We start from the raw sequence: 22,833 nt of genomic DNA, 5'->3' as shown, positions 1-22,833 counted from the left end.
TTGGGAAAAAAGTGAAAAAAATGTTTCAAGTCCTTTCATACTTGCTGACTGTTTTGCAGTTTGCCAAGAGCTTTCACACATTTCTTCAGTTGAAATCACAACCACTTGTCAAGAAACCTAATATTACTATACCCATTTTACAGTTAATGAGACGATAATGTCAATACTTTATCCAAGGTTTTATATATTAACTGTGCACAAATATAGATTCCAGGTCAGAGATTATCTTCATTAGTCTCAACACAAGCTTGCTGCCCTATCAAGCCCTGAATTCCTTTGATTCATGGTCCTGCTCCACTATTAGGCAATCAGCTTCAGAAAGGCAAGTATCCTGCTTATTGGTTCACCATTATATCAGCAAAAGTGCCAAGACCTGGCACTTAAACACTTAATGAATATTTACTTAATTAAGGAAAAGTGAATTGCACTTATCATGACCACTTTCTCATAAAGAGAAGCAAATGTTTAGACTCAGAAAGAGTTGTGTTTAAAGCTATCAACGTACAAGAGGTATTCACCTTTTAAGCCACTATTTCTTCATCTGAGAAATGGGAATAATAGCATCTTATTATATATTTTATGAAGATTAAATAAGATAAAGATGTACAAGGCTTAGCATTCCACAATACCTCAAAAAAAGTTTCCCATTGGAACTTCCCTGGTGGTCCAGTGGCTAAGACTCCCAAGTTCCGACTCCTGGGGGTCTGAGTTTGAGCCTACATCAGGGAACTGGATCGCACATAACAACTAAGACCCCAGTGCAACCAAATAAATAAATAAAAATAAATATCCTTTAAGTGTTTGCTATTATTAGTTGTCATTATCAAAGATGGCAACTTTGTTGATTCTCCAGAAGTATCAACCTTCTCTCTCAATTCAAGGAGGCCTTACAAATAGCTGAGAAAAAGGAAAGATATACCCATTTGAAAGCAGAGTTCCAAAGAATAGCAAGGAGAGATAAGAAAACCCTCCACAGAGATCAATGCAGAGAAATAGAGGAAAACAATAGAATGGGAAAGACTAGAGAGCTCTTCAAGAAAATTAGAGATACCAAGGGAAATTTTCATGCAAAGATGGGCACAATACAGGGCAGAAACAGTATGGACCTAAGAGAAGGAGAAGACATTAAGAAGAGGTGGCAAGAATACACTGAAGAACTATACAAAAAAGACCTTCATGACCCAGATAATCATGATGGTATGATCACCCACCTAGAGCCAGACATCCTGGAGTGCAAAGTCAAGTGGGCCTTAGGAAGCATCACAACGAACAAAGCTAGTGGAGATGATGGAATTCCAGTTGAGCTATTTCAGATCCTAAAAGATTTTGCTGTGAAAATGCTGCACTCAATACGCCAGCAAATTTGGAAAACTCAGCAGTGGTCACAGAACTGGAAGAGGTCAACTTTCATCCCAATACAAAAGAAAGGCAATGCCAAAGAATGTTCAAACTACCACACAACTGCCCCCATCTCACACACTACCAGAGTAATGCTGAAAATTCTCCAAGCCAGGCTTCAGCAGTACATGAACCATGAACTTCCAGATGTTCAAGCTGGTTTTAGAAAAGGCAGAGGAACCAGAGATCAAATTGCCAACATCCAATAGATCATTGGAAAAGCAAGAGAGCTCCATAAAACACATCTACTTTTGCTTTATTGAATACGCCAAAGCCTTTGACTGTGTGGATCACGGCAAACTGTGGAAAATTCTGAAAGAGATGGGAAAGCCAGGCCACCTGACCTGCCTCTTGAGAAACCTGTGTGCAGGTCAAGAAGCAACACTTAGAACTGGACATGGAACAACAGACTGGTTCCAAATCAGGAAAGGAGAATGTCAAGGCTGTATATTATCACCCTGCTTTTTTAACTTATATGCAGAGTCCATCATGAGAAACACTGGGCTGGAGGAAGCACAAGCTGGAATCTAGATGGCCGGGAGAAATATCAATAACTTCAGATATGCAGATGACACCACCCTTATGGCAGAAAGTGAAGAAGAACTAAAGAGCCTCTTGATGAGAGTGAACGAGGAGAGTGAAAAAGCTGGCTTAAAGCTCAACATTCAGAAAACTAGGATCATGGCATCCAGTCCCATCACTTCATGGAAAATAGACGGGGGAACAGTGGCAACAGTGACAGACTTTATTTTTTTGGACTCCCAAATCACTGCAGATGGTGACTGCAGCCTTGAAATTAAAAGATGCTTGCTCCTTGGAAGAAAAGTTATGACCAACCTAGACAGCATGTTAAAAAGCAGAGACATTACTTTGCCAACAAAGGTTCACCAAGGCAAAGCTATGATTTTTCCAGTGGTCTTATATGGATATGAGAGTTGGACTATAAAGAAAGCTGAGTGCCGAAGAAGTGATGCTTTTGAACTGTGGTGTTGGAGAAGACTCTTTTTTTTTTTTTTTTCCATTTATCTTTATTAGTTGGAGGCTAGTTACTTTACAATATTGTAGTGGTTTTTGCCATACATTGACATGAATCAGCCATGGATTTACATGTATTCCCCATCCTGATCCCCCCTCCCACCTCCCTCTCCACTTGATCCCTCTGGGTCTTCCCAGTGCACCAGCCCCGAGCACTTGTCTCATGCATCCAGCCTGGGCTGTTGATCTGTTTCACCCTTGATAGTATACATGTTTCGATGCTGTTCTCTCGAAACATCCCACCCTCACCTTCTCCCACAGAGTCCAAAAGTCTGTTCTGTACATCTGTGTCTCTTTCTGTTTTGCATATAGGGTTGTCGTTACCATCTTTCTAAATTCCATATATATGCGTTAGTATACTGTATTGGTCTTTATCTTTCTGACTTACTTCACTCTGTATAATGGGCTCTAGTTTCATCCATCTCACTAGAACTGATTCAAATGAATTCTTTTTAATGACTGAGTAATATTCCATGGTGTATATGTACCACAGCTTCCTTATCCATTCATCTGCTGAGGGGCATCTAGGTTGCTTCCATGTCCTGGCTATTATAAACAGTGCTGCGATGAACATTGGGGTGCACGTGTCTCTTTCAGATCTGGTTTCCTCGGTGTGTATGCCCAGAAGTGGGATTGCTGGGTCATATGGCAGTTCTATTTCCAGTTTTTTAAGAAATCTCCACACTGTTCTCCATAGCGACTGTACTAGTTTGCGTTCCCACCAACAGTACAAGTGGGTTCCCTTTTCTCCACACCCTCTCCAGCATTTATTGCTTGTAGACTTTGGGATAGCAGTCATCCTGACTGGCATGTAATGGTACCTTATTGTGGTTTTGATTTGCATTTCTCTGATAATGAGTGATGTTGAGCATCTTTTCATGTGTTTGTTAGCCATCTGTATGTCTTCTTTGAAGAAATGTCTGTTTAGTTCTTTGGCCCATTTTTTGATTGGGTCATTTATTTTTCTGGAATTGCGCTGCAGGAGTTGCTTGTATATTTTTGAGATTAATCCTTTGTCTGTTGCTTCGTTTGCTATTATTTTCTCCCAATCTGAAGGCTGTCTTTTCACCTTGCTTATAGTTTTCTTTGTTGTGCAAAAGCTTTTAAGTTTCATTAGGTCCCATTTGTTTATTTTTGCTTTTATTTCCAATATTCTGGGAGGTGGGTCATAGAGGATCCTGCTGTGATTTATGTCAGAGAGTGTTTTGCCTATGTTCTCCTCTAGGAGTTTTATAGTTTCTGGTCTTACATTTAAATCATTAATCCATTTTGAGTTTATTTTTGTGTATGGTGTTAGAAAGTGTTCTAGTTTCGTTCTTTTACAAGTGGTTGACCAGTTTTCCCAACACCACTTGTTAAAGAGGTTGTCTTTTTTCCATTGTATATCTGTGCTTCCTTTGTCGAAGATAAGGTGTCCATAGGTTCGTGGATTTATCTCTGGGCTTTCTATTCTGTTCCATTGAGCTATATTTCTGTCTTTGTGCCAGTACCATACTGTCTTGATGACTGTGGCTTTGTAGTATAGTCTGAAGTCAGGCAGGTTGATTCCTCCAGGTCCAATCTTCTTTTTCAAGATTACTTTGGCTATTCGAGGTTTTTTTGTATTTCCATACAAATTGTGAAATTATTTGTTCTAGTTCTGTGAAAAATACCGTTGATAGCTTGATAGGGATTGCATTGAATCTATAGATTGCTTTGGGTCTTGAGAGTCCCTTTGACAGCAAGGAGATCCAACCAGTCCATTTTAAAGGAAATCAGTCCTGAATATTCATTGGAAGAACTGATGCTGAAGCTGAAACTCCAATATTTTGGCCACCTGATGAGAAAAGCTGACTCATTTGAAAAGACCCTGATGCTGGGAAAGATTGAAGGTGGGAGGAGAAGGGGATGACAGAGGATGAGATGGTTGGATGGCATCACTGACTCAATGGACATGAGTTTGAGTAGGCTCCGGCAGTTGGTGATGGACAGGGAGGCCTGGCATGCTACAGTCCATGGGGTCACAAAGTGTTGGACAGGGCTGAGCGAGTGAACTATAGTGAACAGGAAAAGTGTGAGATATCATCTCAAAACTGTATAATGAGGACTTCCTTGGGGTTCGAGTGCCTGAGACTCCACACTCCCAATGCAGGGGTCCTGGATTTGATCCCTGGTCAGGGAAACAGATCCCACGTGCTACTAAGAGTTCACCTGCCACAACTAGGAGATCCTGAAGGCCACTGTGAAGATTGAAGAGCCCATTTGCTGCAACAAAAACCCAGTGCACCTAAATAAATAAATATTCATACATACACACACACACACACACACACACACACACACACACAGAGAGAGCTGTGTAATAGTTCTGCCTTTCAGTTAGAGTAAAAGCTTACTGTGTGCATGCTAAGTCTCTTCATTCGTGCCCAACTCTTTGTGACCCCATGGACTGTAGCCCACCAGGCTCCTCTGTCCGTGGGATTCTCCAGGCAAGATCAGTGGAGTGGATTGCCATGCTCTCCTCCAGGGGATCTTCCTGACCCAGGGATTGAACCTGCATCTCCAAGGGTTCCTGCATTGCAGGCAGGTTCTGTATTGCTGACCTGCTGGGAACCTCAAAAGCTTGCCAGAACCTACATAAGCTGGTCCCCTGTTACCCTTCTGACCTACTTCCTCTTTCCCATCTCCCTCGTTGACTCTGCTTCAGTCTTGCTGTTAACTTGTGAACATACAAGTCATTGCCAAGCCCACGGTCTTTAATCCAGCTTCATTAGACAGAAAGGGAAAGAAAGGCAGCAGTAGGACCTTAAGTGGAAGTTGGAAATGGATTGTAGCCTGCCAAGCTTGTCTGTCCATGGGGATTGTCCAGGCAAGCATTTCAGAGAGGGCTGCCATGCTCTCCTCCAGGGAATCTTCCCAACACAGGGATTAGACCCAGGTCTTCTACAATGCAGACAAATTCTTTCCTGTCTGAGCCACCAGGGAAGCCTGGAGGGTGAGCAAAATTCTATATAAATTCTCCTAGGTACTGACTTGATTGCTGAATTGTACTTTTAACTCTAATTCCTAGCTCAACCTTCTCACCTAGGGATTTCTCATCAATTTTTTTGATTTACTCATTGATTCACTTCAGTTCAGTCATTCAGTAGTGTCCGAATCTTTGCAACCCCATGGACTGCAGCATTCCAGGCCTCCCTGTCCAACACCAACTGCCGGAGCCTACTCAAACTCATGTCCATCGAGTCAGTGATGCCATCCAACCATCTCATCCTCTGTCATCCCCTTCTCCTGCCACCTTCAATCTTTCCCAGCATCAGGATCTTTTCAAATGAGTCAGCTTTTCACATCAGGTGGTCAAAATATTGGAGTTTCAGCTTCAGCATCAGTTCTTCCAATGAATATGCAGGACTGACTTCCTTTAAGATGGACTGGTTGGATCTCCTTGCTGTCCAAGGGACTCTCAAGAGTCTTCTCCAACACCACAGTTCAAAAGCATCACTTCTTTGGCACTCAGCTTTCTTTATAGTCCAACTGTCACATCCATACATGACCACTGGCAAAACCATAGCTTTGACTAGGTGGACCTTTGTTGGCAAAGTAATGTATCTGTTTTTTAATATGCTGTCCAGGTTGGTCATAACTTTTCTTCCAAGGAGCAAGCATCTTTTAATTTCAAGGCTGCAGTCACCATCTGCAGTGATTTTGGAGCACCCCCCCCCCCCGCAAAAAAAGTCTGTCACTGTTGCCACTGTTCCCCCGTCTGTTTGCCATGAAGTGATGGGACTGGATGCCATGATCTTAGTTTTCTGAATGTTGAGCTTTAAGCCAACTTTTTCACTCTCCTCTTTCACTTTCATAAGAGCCTCTTTAGTTCTTCTTCACTTTCTGCCATAAGGGTGGTGTCATCTGCATATCTGAAGTTATTGATATTTCTCCCGGCCATCTAGATTCCAGCTTGTGCCTCATCCAGACCGGCATTTCTCATGATGCACTCTGCATATAAGTTAAAAAAGCAGGGTGATAATATACAGCCTTGACATTCTCCTTTCCTGATTTGGAACCAGTCTGTTGTTCCATGTCCAGTTCTAAGTGTTGCTTCTTGACCTGCATACAGGTTTCTCAGGAGTCAGGTCAGATGGTCTGGCGTTCCCATCTCTTTCAGAATTTTCCACAGTTTGCCATGATCCACACAGTCAAAGGCTTTGGCGTATTCAATAAAGCAAAAGTAGATGTGTTTTCTGGAGCTCTCTTGCTTTTCCAATGATCTATCGGATGTTGGCAATTTGATCTCTGGTTCCTCTGCCTTTTCTAGAACCAGCTTGAACATCTGGAAGTTCATGGTTCATGTACTGCTGAAGCCTGGCTTGGAGAATTTTCAGCATTACTTTGGTAGTGTGTGAGATGAGGGCAGTTGTGTGGTAGTTTGAGCATTCTTTGGCATTGCCTTTCTTTGGGATTGGAATGAAAACCGACCTTTTCCAGTCCTGTGACCACTGCTGAGTTTTCCAAATTTGCTAGCATATCGAATGCAGCACTTTCTTTTTTTTTTTTTTTTTTTTTTTTTGAGTGCAGCACTTTCACAGCATCATCTTTTAGGATCTGAAATAGCTCAACTGGAATTCCATCACCTCCACTAGCTTTGTTCATAACTTTGTTCTCACACTTTTCCTGTTAATCAGGGTCATTTTCTCTGCCAACTTAGAGACTCCCTGTCTTGCCTGGTGACCCCTGAACACAAACAGTCCAAAGTGGCCTGATAGAAGTCGTGACTTGTAGTCCATTGGAAACTTTCCTGGGCACGGAAAGAGTATGCTCCCTTTGGGACCAGGACAATGTGAGCCTCTCCTGTTGAACTGCTGAGTGATGCTGGCGCCCCCTGTCCAGTGCCTGCCTTGGCAGGTAGCATGTCCTCAGGACCTTCCCATGGAATTTGGTGCGCGGTGGGTCTTCTAGCCTCTCAGAATAAATCCAAATAGCATCTCTACTTCCATGAACTATGAAGTCCTTTCTTCCATGTGACTCAGCAGCCCATGCATTTCACCTTCATTTACATTAGCCATGGATTTCTCACAGCATCTAGGTCCACTCCAGAAGTGTGTCTGCCCCTGTCCATGGGGTCCTTGCTGAGGTATGAAATCCCAAGTCTAAGGTGAGTTCTTCCAAGTCAGTATATTCTTGCCTATCCATTCTTTTTTTTTTCGAGCATTAATCAGATGCCCACATGGTTCCAGCCCAGGGTTTGCCTCCCCTGGCTATGGTTCATATGCACTAGTTAATTCATTTTAAAATAGCTTTATTGAATTATACTTCATACATCATACTGTTCACCCTTTTATAAAGTATGTAATTTGTGATTTTTCATATATTCAAATTATTATATGACCATCACCACAATTGAAGTTTGGAACATTTTTATCACCCTCCCCAAAGAAACTCCAAACCTCAATATTTGTCATTTTATTTCCTCATCCCCCAACCCAGCCCTGGGTAACACACAGTCGACTTTTTGTCTCCATCGACTTGCCTATTCTGGAGTTTTCTTGTGAATGAGATCATAAAATATGCGGCTTTTTGTGCCTGCTTCCTTTCACTTGGAATAATATTTCTAAGTTTCCTCCATGTTGTAACACAAATCAGCACTTCTTTCCTTTTTATGGCCAAAATACCAAATTTAATTTATCTATTCATCAGATGATGGACATTTGGATTGTTTCCACTTTTTAGCTGTTATGAATAATGCTGCTTTGAATAGCCTATGAACATTTGTATACAAGTTTTGTGTGGACATATGTTTCATTTCTCTTAGATATATACTAGGAGTGGGATTGTTTGGTTATATGGTAATTCTGTGTCTGACCTTTTGAGGAAGCTGCCAAATTGTTTTCCTAAGTGTCTATACCCATTTACATTCCCACTGACATTGCCTGAGGGATTCTAACTTCTCCACTCTGCCAGTTAATTCTTGCATCTCCTTTAGAGTTAAATCTTCTTTTCTTCTTCATGAGACCCAGCTTTTCTTCACTTTGGCCATAGTGAGACTTAACAAGCATAATGCCTGGCAGGCAAGAGGGTGGGGGCAGTGCCTGGGGCAAAGAGTCCTTCAGCGTCTTCCTACATCAGTGTGAACTGTTGCTTCTCCATACTCAATACTAGTTCCCAGCAGGCTCTGAAGCTCAGGGAAGTCTGCAAAGCCACATATCTCAAGGGCTTCCACCTAGATATCCCTGCCCCATGATTTTGGCCCTCGGTTTTTCCAGTCTGAGTGAAATTAAAACCTTCTCTAACACCATATACAAAAATAAACTCAAAATGCATTGAAGACCTAAAACTAAGACTGGAAGCCATAAAACTCCTAGAAGTATTGGAGTTTCAGCTTCAGCATCAGTCCTTTCAGTGAACATTCAGGACTGATTTCCTTTAGGATTAACTGGTCTGATCTCATCAGAATGGGTATCATCAAAGAGAACACAGATAGGAATGTTGGCAAGGATATAGAGAAAAGTTCACCTTTAAACACTGTTGGTGGAAATGTCAGTTGCTGCAGCCACTGTGGAAAGTAGTTTGGAAGGTTCTCAAAATCTAAAAGTTAAATTATTACATGGTCCAGAAATTCTACTCCTGGGTTCAGTTCAGCTCAGTTCAGTTCAGTCGCTCAGTCATATCTGACTCTTTGCAACCCCATGAACCTCAGCATGCCAGGCCTCCCTGTCCATCACCAACTCCTGGAGTCCACCCAAACCCATGTCCATCGAGTCAGTGATGCCATCCAACCATCTCATCCTCTGTCGTCCCCTTCTCCTCCTGCCCTCAATCTTTCCCAACATCAGGGTCTTTTCAAATGAGTCAGCTCTTTGCATCAGGTGGCGAAAGTATTGGAGTTTCAGCTTCAACATCAGTCCTTCCAGTGAACACCCAGGATTGATTTCCTTTAGGATGGACTGGTTAGATCTCCTTGCAGTCCAAGGGACTCTCAAGAGTCTTCTCCAACACCACAGTTCAAAAGCATCAATTCTTCGGCACTCAGCTTTCTTTCTAGTCCAACTTTCACATCCATACATGACCACTGGAAAAACCATAGCCTTGACTAGATGGATTTTTGTTGACAATGTAATGTCTCTGCTTTTTAATATGCTGTCTAGGTTGGTCATTACTTTTCTTCCAAGGAGTAAGCGTCTTTTAATTTCATGGCTACAATCACCATCTGCTATGATTTTGGAGCCCAAAAAAATAAAGTCAGCCACTGTTTCCACTGTTTCCCCATCTATTTCCCATGAAGTGATGGGACCAGATGATCTTAGTTTTCTGAAAGTTGAACTTTAAGCCAAGTTTTTCACTCTCCTCTTTCACTCTCATCAAGAGGCCCTTTTGTTCCTCTTCACTTTCTGCCATAAGGGTGGTGTCATCTGCATATCTGAGGTTATTGATATTTCTCCCAGCAATCTTGATTCCAGCTTATGCTTCCTCCTGCCCAGCGTTTCTCATGATGCACTCTGCATATAATTTAAATAAGCAGGGTGACAACTATACAGCCTTGACGTACTCCCTTTTCCTATTTGGAACCAGTCTGTTGTTCCATGTCCAGTTCTAAGTGTTGCTTCCTGACCTGCATACAGGTTTCTCAAGAGGCAGGTCAGGTGGTCTGGTTTTCCCATCTCTTTCAGAATTTTCCACATTTTATTGTGATCCACACAGTCAAGGGCTTTGGCATAGTCAATAAAGCAGAAATAGACGTTTTTCTGGAACTCTCTTGCTTTTTCAATGATGCAGCAGTCGTTGGCAATTTGATTTCTGGTTCCTCTGCCTTTTCTAAATCCAGCTTGAACATCTGGAAGTTCACCATTTACATATTGCTTAAGTCTGGCTTGGAAAATTTTGAGCATTACTTTGGTAGTATGTGAGATGAGTGCAATTGTGTGGTAGTTTGAGCATTCTCTGGCATTGCCTTTCTTTGGGATTGGAATGAAAACTGACCTTTTCCAGTTCTGTGGCCGCTGCTGAGTTTTCCAAATTTGCTGATGTATTGAGGCAGCAATTTCACAGCATCATCTTTCAGGATTTGAAATAGGTCAACTCCTGGGTATACAGCTGAAAAAGTCAACAATACTACTGAGAAAAGTTCATAGCAGCATTATTTACAATGGCCGAGATATGGAAGCAACCATAGTGAACATCGGCAATGGATAAAGAAGAATATGTATATCTGCTACACACAAACACATAAGATTCACCAGCAGAGTCAATAGCTTTTGGAGGGAACTTATTAGCAATGCAAATTCCTGGGCCCCACCTCAAGACCTCCTGAGTCGGAGGGTGGCCCACCAACCGTTGCTGTAAGTGGTACTGGTGCCCACGACGCTTTTGCCTGAACTTCCGGTTACCGCTGATGTGACTTGGGATGGCAACGTGGCTTACATACAGATAAACCATATACTCCTGTGGGCCTGCAGTGGGGCTGTGGGCGGAGAAAGAGCAGCTGGGCGAACCAGGCTTCCTCTTTGTGACGGCTGAAGGGGAAATACAGACACCCTAAGTGTTAGCAGCAGTCAGAGCTGGATGAGGCCGAGTCGCAGTGATGGGGACACCAAGAGTCCTGAGCAGGCTGGTGTCCGTGTCCTCATCACTAGTGCGCATCATCAGTTAGCTCTGGAGGAGGGAGAGAAGCGAGATGAAACAACTTGAACAAGAAAAAAAAGAAAAAAAAAAAACCCACATAAAGTTCTCTCTGTATAAATTTTTTCATTGGCCGCAGCACAAACTGCCAAAACTTTTTAAGCCTCAGTTAGGGAATTGCCTGGTGGTCCAGTGATTCGGACTCCGTGCTTCCACTGCAGAGGCCTGGGGTTCAGTCCCTGGTTGGGGAACTAACAACCTGCAAGCTGTGCAACACAGTCACAAAGAAATAAATAAGCCTCAGTTAACAGGCTTTCCAAGTCAGTGGTTTCACCACATGATGATGCTAAAGAATGCTTAATGAAAGAACCCCACGGCAAAATGTTTCTGCCTCTTTGGACTTCTCATTTCTCCTATCTAAATATACAGAGGAATGTGTCCTATTTAAAAAAAAAAAAAAAACTTTAGAATGCTCATTTTTAGATATTACATAACTTTATAATTATAATAATCATGAGAACTAATAATTCTCCAGCTATTCCTCAGAACCAAGCAATGTTCTAAGTATTTCACTTGTTTTAAGGGTTTTAATGTCAATTCCACAAGGGCAAGAATTTTTGTGTTTTCTTTTCTGCTGTAGCCTCCATGCCTGGAATTTTCTTAACACCTAGTGGATATACAAGAAATTCTTGTTGGATGAATTAAAATGGATTGTCATATAACTATTGAATGGAGGTACTGTTATATCCATCTGGTTGACCCTCTTCATTATAAAGATGGAAAGTTAAAAGAAGTGAAGAAGAAAAATGATTCACAACTTTTTCAAGAAAAAGGTAAACATGTATTTCTATTTCAGATGCTCATACAGTGGGAATTTTACTTTTAGTACCCCACTTAATTTGGAAAATGAAACGTCAGGATGCTTCTCTCAAGGCAGTACATTAGCAAAGGAAATGTCATATTCAGTCATACCAGTTCCTGTATATATTTGAAAGGTTCAGAAATACATTACCTTTTCAAGCTTCAGGCAATGCTTAACATCTGAATGAACTCACAATACTTTTAATCACTGGTTCCCCAGGGGTCTGTGCCCCAAAGCTCATTGATCACTGAGGAAATAATATCTCTCTGTAAAGACGTGCCTCACATAATAGAGATTGTCCCAACATCAGACCCAAAGATTGGGTTTGGGTCCTAGCATCTGTTTAGGAAACTTAAATTTAGTCATTAAGTGTCTATGTGCCTCAATCTCCTACCTTGCCTACTTCATAATCATATCTTATTGAGACCAAATATTCAGGTATAAAAAGAGAAGTAGACACTAATTGATATTATTATGGTATCCTTTGATTTTGTGACACATTTCCATCCCACTGTATTGTTTCTGAATTCTGGATATATCTTGTGAGCTAGGGATACCTATAATATGGTTGAACTTCCTTTTCCCTCAAAAGAATATTTTCAAAGCAGGGATATTTATTTCAGTAAATGGTCTTGGATCAAGGAAACGTGGCTTGTTTAGTCCTCTAAATGATATATGAATTCATTTTCTCTCCATATTCCTATCTCATGCAATTTGCAACTACAGTCTCTAAAAAAGAATATTGTGCCCTGTGCTACAAGAGGAAACTCTGGTAGGCAGAATAATGGCCCCAGAGATGTCCACATCATAATCTCAGAATCTATAAATATGTTACCTTATGTGACAAAGGGGATCTTGCAGATGTGATGAAATTAAGGTCCTTGAGATGGGGAGATAGCCCTGTCCAGTCTGATCCCATAGGTGAGCAGAACTCTTCTTGTCTGTGGTCAGAGGAAGATGTGACTAGGGAAGAAAGGTCCAGAGAGATGCAACATTATTGATGTCCAAGGTGAAGAAACGGACCATCTTCCAGTGGGCAGCCACTGGAAGGGAACAGATTTTCCTGCAGAGAACAGAAGGGAACAGATTTTCTTATAGAGCCCCCAGAAAGGAAGAAAGGGACATTGATTTTGGCTCATTGAGACCCTTACTGATCTTCTGACCTGTGAAACCCTAAGATAGTAAATCTTTGTTAAGTAAGTCACTAAGTTTGTAATCATTTTTTTATGGCAGCAATAAGAAACTAATATTAACACATATTTCAGTTCCAGCATTATCACTGGAAGCAATCTGGGATTACAGCAGAAGGTCAGCAGGTACATGGGGCATCCTCTGAAGAGTCAGACCATGTGCTATGGCTGGGGACACAGCTGGACCACGGTGAGTCTGAGCACTAGCAGGAGTCTGCCCCTCAACATTCACACTCACTCCTCTCCCTTGTCACTAGAAAACTGTGAGAGTGGTTTTGCATGGGATCAGGGCAGGAACTGGAGGGTGATGATAACCACTTAGGGTTCAGGCACAGGCAGTTTGAGCTCAGATGCTGGCTTCTGAGGGGAATTCAGAGAAAGGCCAACCACCCAGCCCCTGGGGATCTGGGGGCCTCTAGAATCAGGAACAGTCCAAGACATCCCTGTAGAGACAGGAACCCACAGATCCCAGCCAACCCCTAACCAGGCAACCAACCCAGAGTCCCTGGAGTCACTTCCCAGAAAACCTCCCAACTCACCCCTTATAGGTGTGATGCCTAATGTTAGAATCTCTGGAATCTAACATATGATGATCTGAGGTGGAGCTGATGTAATAATAATATAAATAAAGTGCACAGTGAATGTGATGTGATCCTCCCAAAACCAGCCCCCTCTGCCGTGGTGTGGGGAAAAATTGTGTTCCCCAAAACTGCTCCCTAGTGCCAAAAAGATTGGGGACCGCTGCTATGAAACTCAGAATGCTGCAGCTGATGCTCTACCTTCAGCATCCATCAGAATCACTCAGAGAGCTGCTTAAAACACAGACTACTGGGCCCCACTCCCTGCATTTCTGATGCAGCAGATCTGGGATGCAGCAGGAGAATTTGCATTTGTAACAATTTCCCTGGCCTGTGGCTGGCGGACCGCCCTGAACACACCAGATCTCTTCTAACAATTGCCCCGGTACTGCTCTTACTGCTGTTCTGGGAACCACAGTTTGGATGTAATATGGATGTAATGAGTAAGAGCTTAGGGCTCAGATAGCCCTTGCTGCTTACAAGTTGAAGGATCTTGGGCAACTTATTTAAGTTTTGGTATGCATCTATGAAATAGAGTTAGAAAATCCACACTTTAGGACTGCGATGAGGATTAACTAGAATGCTCTGGGTAAAGCACTTAACACATAGTAGGAGCTTCCACAGTGGCTCAGTGGTAAAGAGTCTGCCTACCGATGCAAGAGATAACAGATTCGATCCCTGGTCCAGGAAGATCCCACATGCTGAGAGCAACTAATCGTTTGCACCCCAGCTACTGAGCCTGTGCTGTAGAGCCTGAGAACCGCAACTACTGAAGCCCAAGCCCTAGAGCCTGTGCTCAGCAACAAGAGAAGCCACCGCAATGAGAAGCCCACGCACCGCAACTCGAGAGTAGCCTCTACTTGCTGCAGCTAGAGAAGAGCCTGAGCAGCAACGAAGAGGCAGCCCAGCCAAAAATAAATAAAATTTTTAAAAAAGACCTCTGTAAATGGTCTCTATCACAATGGGTTTATCATCATCACCATTATTATTAATGACAACTTACTAAGTCTAACATGGCAGACACCAGAGGCACATCCGTAGATAAGCCAGCAGCACACAATAAATGTCATCTCCCAAACTGTCCTCCTACAACTGTCAAAACTTTCTCCAAGTCTCCTACCCACAGATTATCATTAAACTTCATATCTCAAGAGGACTCAGAGGGAAGTGTCTGAATTCACCCACAGAACAGAGAGGAAGCAGCAAATTTTAAAATATTTTGAGAAAGTTTGTCTAACAATAGAAAGAGGAAGCTCATTTGGGTATGATGCAATAGCCATAGAAATGAATAAAATTAAACTGGACCAGGAGCAAATTAATTAGAAAATAATTGCAGAAAAGAAAAAGGAACTGTGTCATACTTGCTCCCCTGGGAAATCTGACCAAAAAAAGTAAGGATTTTGAGCTTTTTATCCTCCCATTTCTAGGATAATTTGTATTACTGTCATGTGGGAAAAAAAAAAAAACACAAAAAACAGTCACTCGTGGAATGACTCCACTGTTCTTTGAGGAATTTTTTCTCTGGGTCACAGCAACAGAAAAAAACAGTTGGAAATTCAGGACATTCTTGTGATTTCACCATGGAAAAGTGTCTCTTTCCTGTTGGAACTTGGCCCTATTAATGGACAAGCCAAGAGCTCAATGGAATAAAACCTAAATAAAATAAATAGTGGATTTAATACAATGTATATAATAAAATTGACACAATTAGAAGTAAATAGTGTTAGAATTGTAATCTTGGCTTCTGTTTTAAAGCTGACAATAAAGAGCTGGTTAAGAGAATAGATAGCAATTTTGCTATATTAATTTAGTAGTTTCAGTCTTAGATATCTGCGTTAGTGGACTGAGGTCCCGCGTAGGGTCACGAAGCATGGCTTCTCAACCCCACATGGCCTCTGTGTATCTCTGTGAACTGGAAAGGTCATTGAATCTTTAGTTGTCTGTTCCCTTATCAGCAAGAGAAAAGAGTGAGTAGACCAATCCTTTGTAAAATTTCCTCTCCTGGGAATTCCCTGATGGTCTAGGAGTTAAGACTCAGTGCTTTCAATGCTCAGGGCCTGGATTCAATCTCTGGTTGGGGAACTGAGATCCCACAAGCCTAGTGGCCAAAAAGAAAAAAAAAATTCCACTGTCAAGTATCCTTTTATAGAAACTACTTTTCAACTAAAGGACTTCACTGTGTACATAGCTTTGCATACCAGCTTATTTGATTAAATGCCTTTGTGTGCAAGGAGTAAAGTTGCATTAATAATGAGAATAGTAGACTGGAGCATTAACTAATAATCTCTTGAGTATTTACTATGTGCTGAGCACTTAGGTTAGGCTTCCCTGATAGCTCAGTTGGTAAAGAATCTGCCTGCAGTGCAGGAGACCCCAGTTTGATTCCTGGGTCAGGAAGATCTGCTGCAGAAGGGATAGGCTACCTACTCCGATATTCTTGGGCTTCCCTTGTGGCTCAGCTGGTAAAGAATCCGCCTACAATGCAGGAGACCTGGGTCCGATCCCTCGGTTGGGAAGATCCCCTGGAGAAGGAAATGGCTACCCACTCCAGTATTCTGGTCTGGAGAATCCCATGGACTGTATAGAGTTGGACACAACTGAGTGAGTTTTCCTTTCACTTTCAAGGCAATGGGGGAGGTTCTATAATGATACAAATTGGACCAATGGGGCAATTGAGTCTTGAGAGTTTGGGTAAATTACTTATCTGGAAAGGGGCCAATACAGGTCTTGCCCAGAGTCATGGGGCTTGTAAGTGGACTACTTGGATTGGAAAGTGGGACTTGGGTTTCTGCAGTGTGATGGTAGCACCTCTGCTATTTGTTACTTGGTGACACTGCCTCAAACAGTGGTGGTGGCACATTACATGGCTACAAATGGCTTGGGATTAGACAAGCAAATGATCAGGACTTTAGATAGTTCTAGATATTGGGCACCCTCAACCTCACTCCCAGGATCTTACTTTCTGTTGAGCATCTCCTCTGCATTTCCCTCTGTTCTCTCTTAGTTCTTTTTGCAAACCTCATCACTTTGATTTACACAGTGCTTCTCCAACCCCTGTGACCTTGAAAATTTAGGTCTCACAGTCATTTACCAATATCTCTCTGTTTCTTTATTTAAATCTAAAGAACATCAGTTTTGGTAAAGATACAGGATACAAAATTAGTATTCAGAAATTTCTGCTGTTTCCATATACTAACAACTGTCAGAAAAAGAAATTAATAAAATAAGCACATATTTAATAGTATGAAAAAGAATAAAACACCTAGGAATAGATTCATCTAAGGAGGTAAAGACCTGTTCTTGGAAAACTGGAAGACAGTAATGAAAGAAATTGAAAACAATCCAGAGGAAAGATCTGTCATGCTCATGAATTGGAAGAATTAACAGTGTTAAAATGACCATACTCTCCAAGGCAACCTACAGAGTCAATGTACTTCTATCAAAATGCCAATGACATTTTTTCAGAGAACTAGAACAAATAATTCTTAAATTTGTATGGAACCACAGAAGACCCTGAATAGCCAAAGCAATTTTGAGAAAGAAGCACATGTTTCTAGCAGGGTATTGCATCCTATGAGTGAAAAGTTTCCCAAACTTCCCAAACAGACTTCTTCTCTATGGGAGAATGAAGGGAACCTATGACCTCATTCCCCTCCCCCTGCCCCCTGCACATAGACTTTTAAGGCAAACTCTACTGTTCCCTCATTTCCCCAAGATTTTTCTGCTCTCACTACATTTTAAATGAGATAGTAACAAAAAATAAGATTATAATTTAAATTATAATTTAATTATATATAATATAATTTAATATTATAATTTAACATTTAAATTAACATTATAATTTAAATTATAATATTAAATTATATTATATATAATTAAATTATAATTTAAATTATAATCTTATATAAGATTATATTATAATTTAATAATATAATAAAGTAAGATTATAGTTATAACTTATAATTTGAAATTATAATTTAATTAAATTAATCAAAATTTAATTACTTGCTGATTAAGAATTATTCCATCAAATACATGACAGTATTTCCCCTCTTTTATTTTGAATGTGGATTGACATGTCACCAAGTGCCACTCTGTGGCTTCAAAACATGGTTCCAAAATAGGTTAGCATTATAAGAAGTCTCTTTTTCTCTTTTCTTTTTTAATATTGGTGCCTCTTCCCTTGTGATCATGTTCTGAAAATAAGTTAAGTGGAAAAGAAATAAAGGCTAATTTAATCTAAGAACCTAATTTCTAATACTGATTTGAGGTCAGAATGTACACTTCTTTTTAAAAAAAAATCAAGGGCAACAGACATAATATCTTTATAACAGCAACTTTTCACCCTACTTCTCAAGCAAAGTGAACTTTTTCAAAACTGGGTGAACTCAGACATTTTGGTCTTTCAGAAGGTCAAATGATCATTCAGTTTTGTACAAGTTAAAAATAATTAGTAGGGACTTCTCTGGTGGTCCAGTGGCTAAGATTCTGCACTCCCAATGCTGGGGACCGGGTTCGATCTCTGGTTGGGAAAATAGATCCCACAATGCCATAACTAAGAGTTTACAGGCTGCAACTAAGAGGCCGGGTACAGCCTAATAAATAAATACTTTTTTAAAAAGAAAAAAACATTAGTAAATCCTTACTGGAATCATTTTTTGGAAAGATCAAATCTATTACTTGTTGCTATATGGAATTATTTTCATGGAGCCATAATATATGTTGTTCTTTTTCATTCAGATAGAAAACAGTATATCTGGAAACTCAGAATGGCCTTGCTTTTCCTATGAATGATATTCTTTTAGAAACAATAATCTTTCTCTTTCACAAATCTTTATTTATTTTTGATTATGGTAGTACTATATGCTTGTTGAATTTTTTGTTCTAGAGAACACTTATCTGTATAGAATTGCTCATTGGCATCAAAGATTGTCAGTTTCATCTATTAATACTTCTCACAGTACCTAAGGTATTGAGTGAGATTTTGACTGCCTCTAAAATAAATGTACTGCTTCCTCCTCATATCCCTAAGTAGCAGTTATAAATGTAATTTAAAGGGTTTGTTTGAGGGAGAGTTGAATAGAGAAACTACTCACAAGAAGCTATTCCTCTCCTTCACTTGTTATATTATATTCAATATAAGTGTTTCCATGACAAAGGATCATCTTGATAATGTGCATATTTATCAAGGGAGAAATATTCTCTTCTTTAATCAGTTCACAATCCTCAATGGTAGTAAAGTAATTAAAGAAGGCCAGAGGACATGGACAGCATCAAGCCAATCTCGGTCACAACTGCTGGGTCTGCAAAATATTACTGGAGAGAAGAACAATGAAATAAATGGGATGAACGACCATCTGAGGGCTACAACTTTGCTTAAAAAGCAGCCAGACTTCCTATTTGTTACCCTCAAATTCTGCCTTTGAAAGTCTGAAATTCCTTTGGAAGGAAGGTAATGATAAAGAAAAAAACAGGGACTTCCCTGGTGGTCCATAAGCTTAGACCCCACATTCCCAATCCAGGGGCCCCAGGTTGATCCCTGGTCTGGGCACTAGATCCCACATGCTGCAACTAAGACCTGGCAAAGCTAAATAAATAAATGCTGCTAAGTGACTTCAGTTGTCTAAATCTTTGAGACCCCATGGGACTGTAGCTCACCAGGCTCCTCTATCCATGGGATTCTCCAGGCAAGAGTGGGTTGCCATGCCCTCCTTCAGGAGATCTTCCTGACCGAGGGATCGAACCCGCATCTCTTATGTCTCCTGCATCGACAGGCAGGTTCTTTACTACTAGTACCACCTGAAAGTGAAAGTGAAAATCGCTCAGTCATGTCCGACTCAGCGATCTCATGGACTGTAGTCCATGGGATTCTCCAGGCCAGCATACTGGAGTGGGTAGCCTTTCCCCTCTCCAGGGGATCTTCCCAACCCAGGGATGGAACCCAGGTCTTTCACATTGCAGGCGGATTTTTTACCAGCTGAGCTACAAGGGAAGTCCAAGAATACTGGAGTGGGTAGCCTAGCCTTTCCCCAGGGGATCTTGCCAACCCAGGAATTGAACCACATTGCAGGCGGATTCTTTACCAACTGAGCTATCAGGGAAGCCCCCAAATAAATAAATAAGTAAATAAATATTAAAAAAGAAGAAAAGCAGACAGCAAAACACTTTGTATTCTACTCAGTTTTTCCCTCCCTTCTCAATGCCCAGGACAGAACTCAGTAGATAGATTATGTGTGTGCTCAGTCGCTGAGTCATGTCCCACTCTTTTGCAACTCCATGGACTGCAGCCCACCAGGCTTCTTTGTCCATGGGATTCTCCAGGCAAGAATACTAGAGTGGGTTGTCATTTCCTCCTCCAGGGGATCTTCCCGACCCAGGGATCAAACCCATGTCTCCTGAATTGGCAAGCCTGTTCTTTACCACTGAGGCACCAGGGAGGCTGGTCCTGGAGTACCCATTAAATATCCGTTTGGTACTGACCGCCAGCTACTTAAGCAGTCAATAAAATGTTTCTGTATAAATTCCTCTATTTGACCCCCATGCCTCCAATCCCACTTCCCTTGGCTGACCCCCCACCTCACTGACCTGTTTCATAAAGGATTAACCTCAAACTCTCCATCTTAGTTGAACTCATGATGCAGACTACCCGTATCCTAAAACTACAATTAGAGGAAAATACTACTTTAAATCTGGGAACAAAATTAAGTGGGAACAAAAGGAAGTAGTTACTCTCTTGAGTCTGGATATGCTGATGCAACACAGGAAATGCAAAAGCTGCAGGTTCTGCTTGATTGGTAACTAAATTAAGTAGATTTCAGTACTTGCTTTAGTGACCAGGTCTATTGATCATTAAATAACTTTCCCAGGACAAGGGAAAAATGAAGCCCATAAAAATTCTTAAGTTTTCCACTTCTCTTTTCTTATGCATCATTTGCTTTGCTTTCCTGGTTGACTTGAAAAAACCCTAGGAAGGATATATTGCGATGAATTACTCATAATTTGGACACCTTTGACACCAATTTGCCTAGTTATAGTAACTAACTTGTTTTACATTTTACTTAAAAAGCTAAATGGAAATTTAAAAATAATTTGTTGCACTTAACTATCACCTTCAAAGGTATGAAACAGTTTTCCAGCGTAACTGTGAAATGATAGCAGAATGGTCATAGAAATAGCTAAAATTTGGCAAGATTTTAGATCATTTTTTGAGTAAATAGACAAGCACAAATATATAAACATGTTTTTTTTTAAGATCGCATAAATATGTATGTTTTGAGAGTAAGTTTCAGAGACCATAAAATGCCACTTTTAAATACTCTAGGGTACATCTCCTAAGGACAAGGGCATTCTCCTCTATAACCACAATACCATTATCACACCCAAGAAAATTAGTAATTCCACATGCTCAGTCACTTCAGTTATGTCTGACTCTGCAACTCCAGGCTCCTCTGTCCATGGGATTCTCCAGACAAGAATACTGAAGTGGGCTGTCAGGCCCTCCTCAATAATTTCACAATATTCTTTTTTTTTTTTCATTTATAATATTCTTTAATATACAACCTAGATTCAAATTTTTCCAGTTGCTGAAAAATATCTTCCATAGATTTTTTTGTTTCTTCCAATTCAGGATCCACTCACTGGTGACATGTTGTATTTAGTTGTAGTATTTAGTTGTAATATTTGTTTTAGTCTTTTAAAATCCAGATAGTCATCCTGCTATTTTTTTTCCCCATGACATGGATTTATTTGAAGAGGTTAGACCAATGGCCTTGTGAAATGCCCATATCCTGGGTTAGTTTGACTGTATGATGAAATATTTTGGGCAAGAATGTTTCACGTGTGATATCATGGGCTTCTTATAGAACCATATCAGGATGTAAATAGTGTTTGCTTGTCCCAGTATTTTTGATAGTAAATTTTATTACTTGGTTAATGTTGGGCGGTTGCCATATTTCTTCACTATGAAGGTTCACCTGCATGCATGTGTGCTCAGTCATGTTTGACTCTTTGCAACCCTATGTATGGACTGTAGCCTGCCAGCTCCTCTGTCAATGGGATTCTCCAGGCAAGAATACTGGAGTGGGTTGCCATGCCCTCCTCCAGGGGATCTTCCCCACCCAGGGATTGAACCTGTGTCCCTTATGTCTCCTGCATTGGTAGGGGAGTTCTTTACCACTAGCGTCTCCTGGGAAGCCCCAAAGGTCCACTTACCCCTTTCTAATTACTGGATAGTGCGGAGGCTGAGTTTTACGGACCATATGAATTTATTTTTCCCCATCAACATTTTACCCAGGAAGTTTGGTATTTATTGATACTGCCTAAACAGATGTTTACTGCAGAAGCTGCAAAATGGTGATTTTCTAATTTTATTATTCCTTCTACATGTATTAGCTGGATACTTCTATAAGGAAGAGCTTTCTGTTTTTCTTTTGGCAAACAGATTTCCTTTCAGTTCAAACACTAGGATAAGATAATAAGGCCTTTCCTAAGGTTTCTTCAGGTCCCGAGATCTAACTTGGCTACCAGAGTAGTTTAGGATAATAGTCTTGCAGATGGGAGGCGGGAGACGGAGGGAAATGTCTGAGTTGATAATAAAGCCTTTTTTCTGCATGTGTCACGGGAAGATAATGGGTAAGAAAGCAATGGTGCTTTTGATTTGCTCACAGGGTTCTTGATAATATTGGCAGCAATAATCTGAGATGGTATAGCTTTCACTTTCATATAGTTTAAAGTGGTAGTAAGTACTTCATTTTTGTGTTCTATAGCTATAATGTTGCCTCCTGGATTTTATATCATTGACAATTTGCCCATATTCCCTCCACATGCAAGGTTACTGACAAACAGTAAACTTATATATGTATTTATTTGTTTGCCTTGGATCTTAGTGGTGCACACACGATCTTGCTTGCATCACGTAGCATCTTTTGTTGCAGCACACAGACTCAAGTTGTGGTGCACAGGCCTAGTTGCTCCATGGTATGTGGAATCTTAGATCTCAGTTCCCTGACCAGGGATCAAACCCATGTTCCTTACCCTGCAAGATGGACTCTCAACCTCTCCATCAGCAGGGAAGTCCCCAACAGCTTCTTTTAAACTCCAGAGATAGGACAGCAACTATAGGGCCTCTTCCAGTTCGTCCCTTCTCTTAGCCTCAGAGGATGCCCAGAGCCTCAGCCCAGGA

At 41.0% G+C, this 22,833-nt stretch overlaps 1 long non-coding RNA gene across 1 annotated transcript; it reads left to right on the top strand.

Annotated features, from left to right (window-relative positions):
- Nucleotides 1-11,683: 11,683 nt before the first annotated feature.
- Nucleotides 11,684-14,554, top strand: LOC136166670 (uncharacterized). Its single transcript, XR_010662978.1, has 3 exons — nucleotides 11,684-11,855; nucleotides 13,150-13,264; nucleotides 14,340-14,554. It is a non-coding gene; the product is annotated as an uncharacterized lncRNA (long non-coding RNA).
- Nucleotides 14,555-22,833: the final 8,279 nt, after the last annotated feature.

This window comes from Muntiacus reevesi, chromosome 4 (genome assembly GCF_963930625.1).
Source record: "Muntiacus reevesi chromosome 4, mMunRee1.1, whole genome shotgun sequence".
NCBI lineage: Eukaryota > Metazoa > Chordata > Mammalia > Artiodactyla > Cervidae > Muntiacus > Muntiacus reevesi.
Note: the sequence above shows the minus strand (reverse complement) of the source record. Positions and strands in the feature narration are given on the sequence as shown.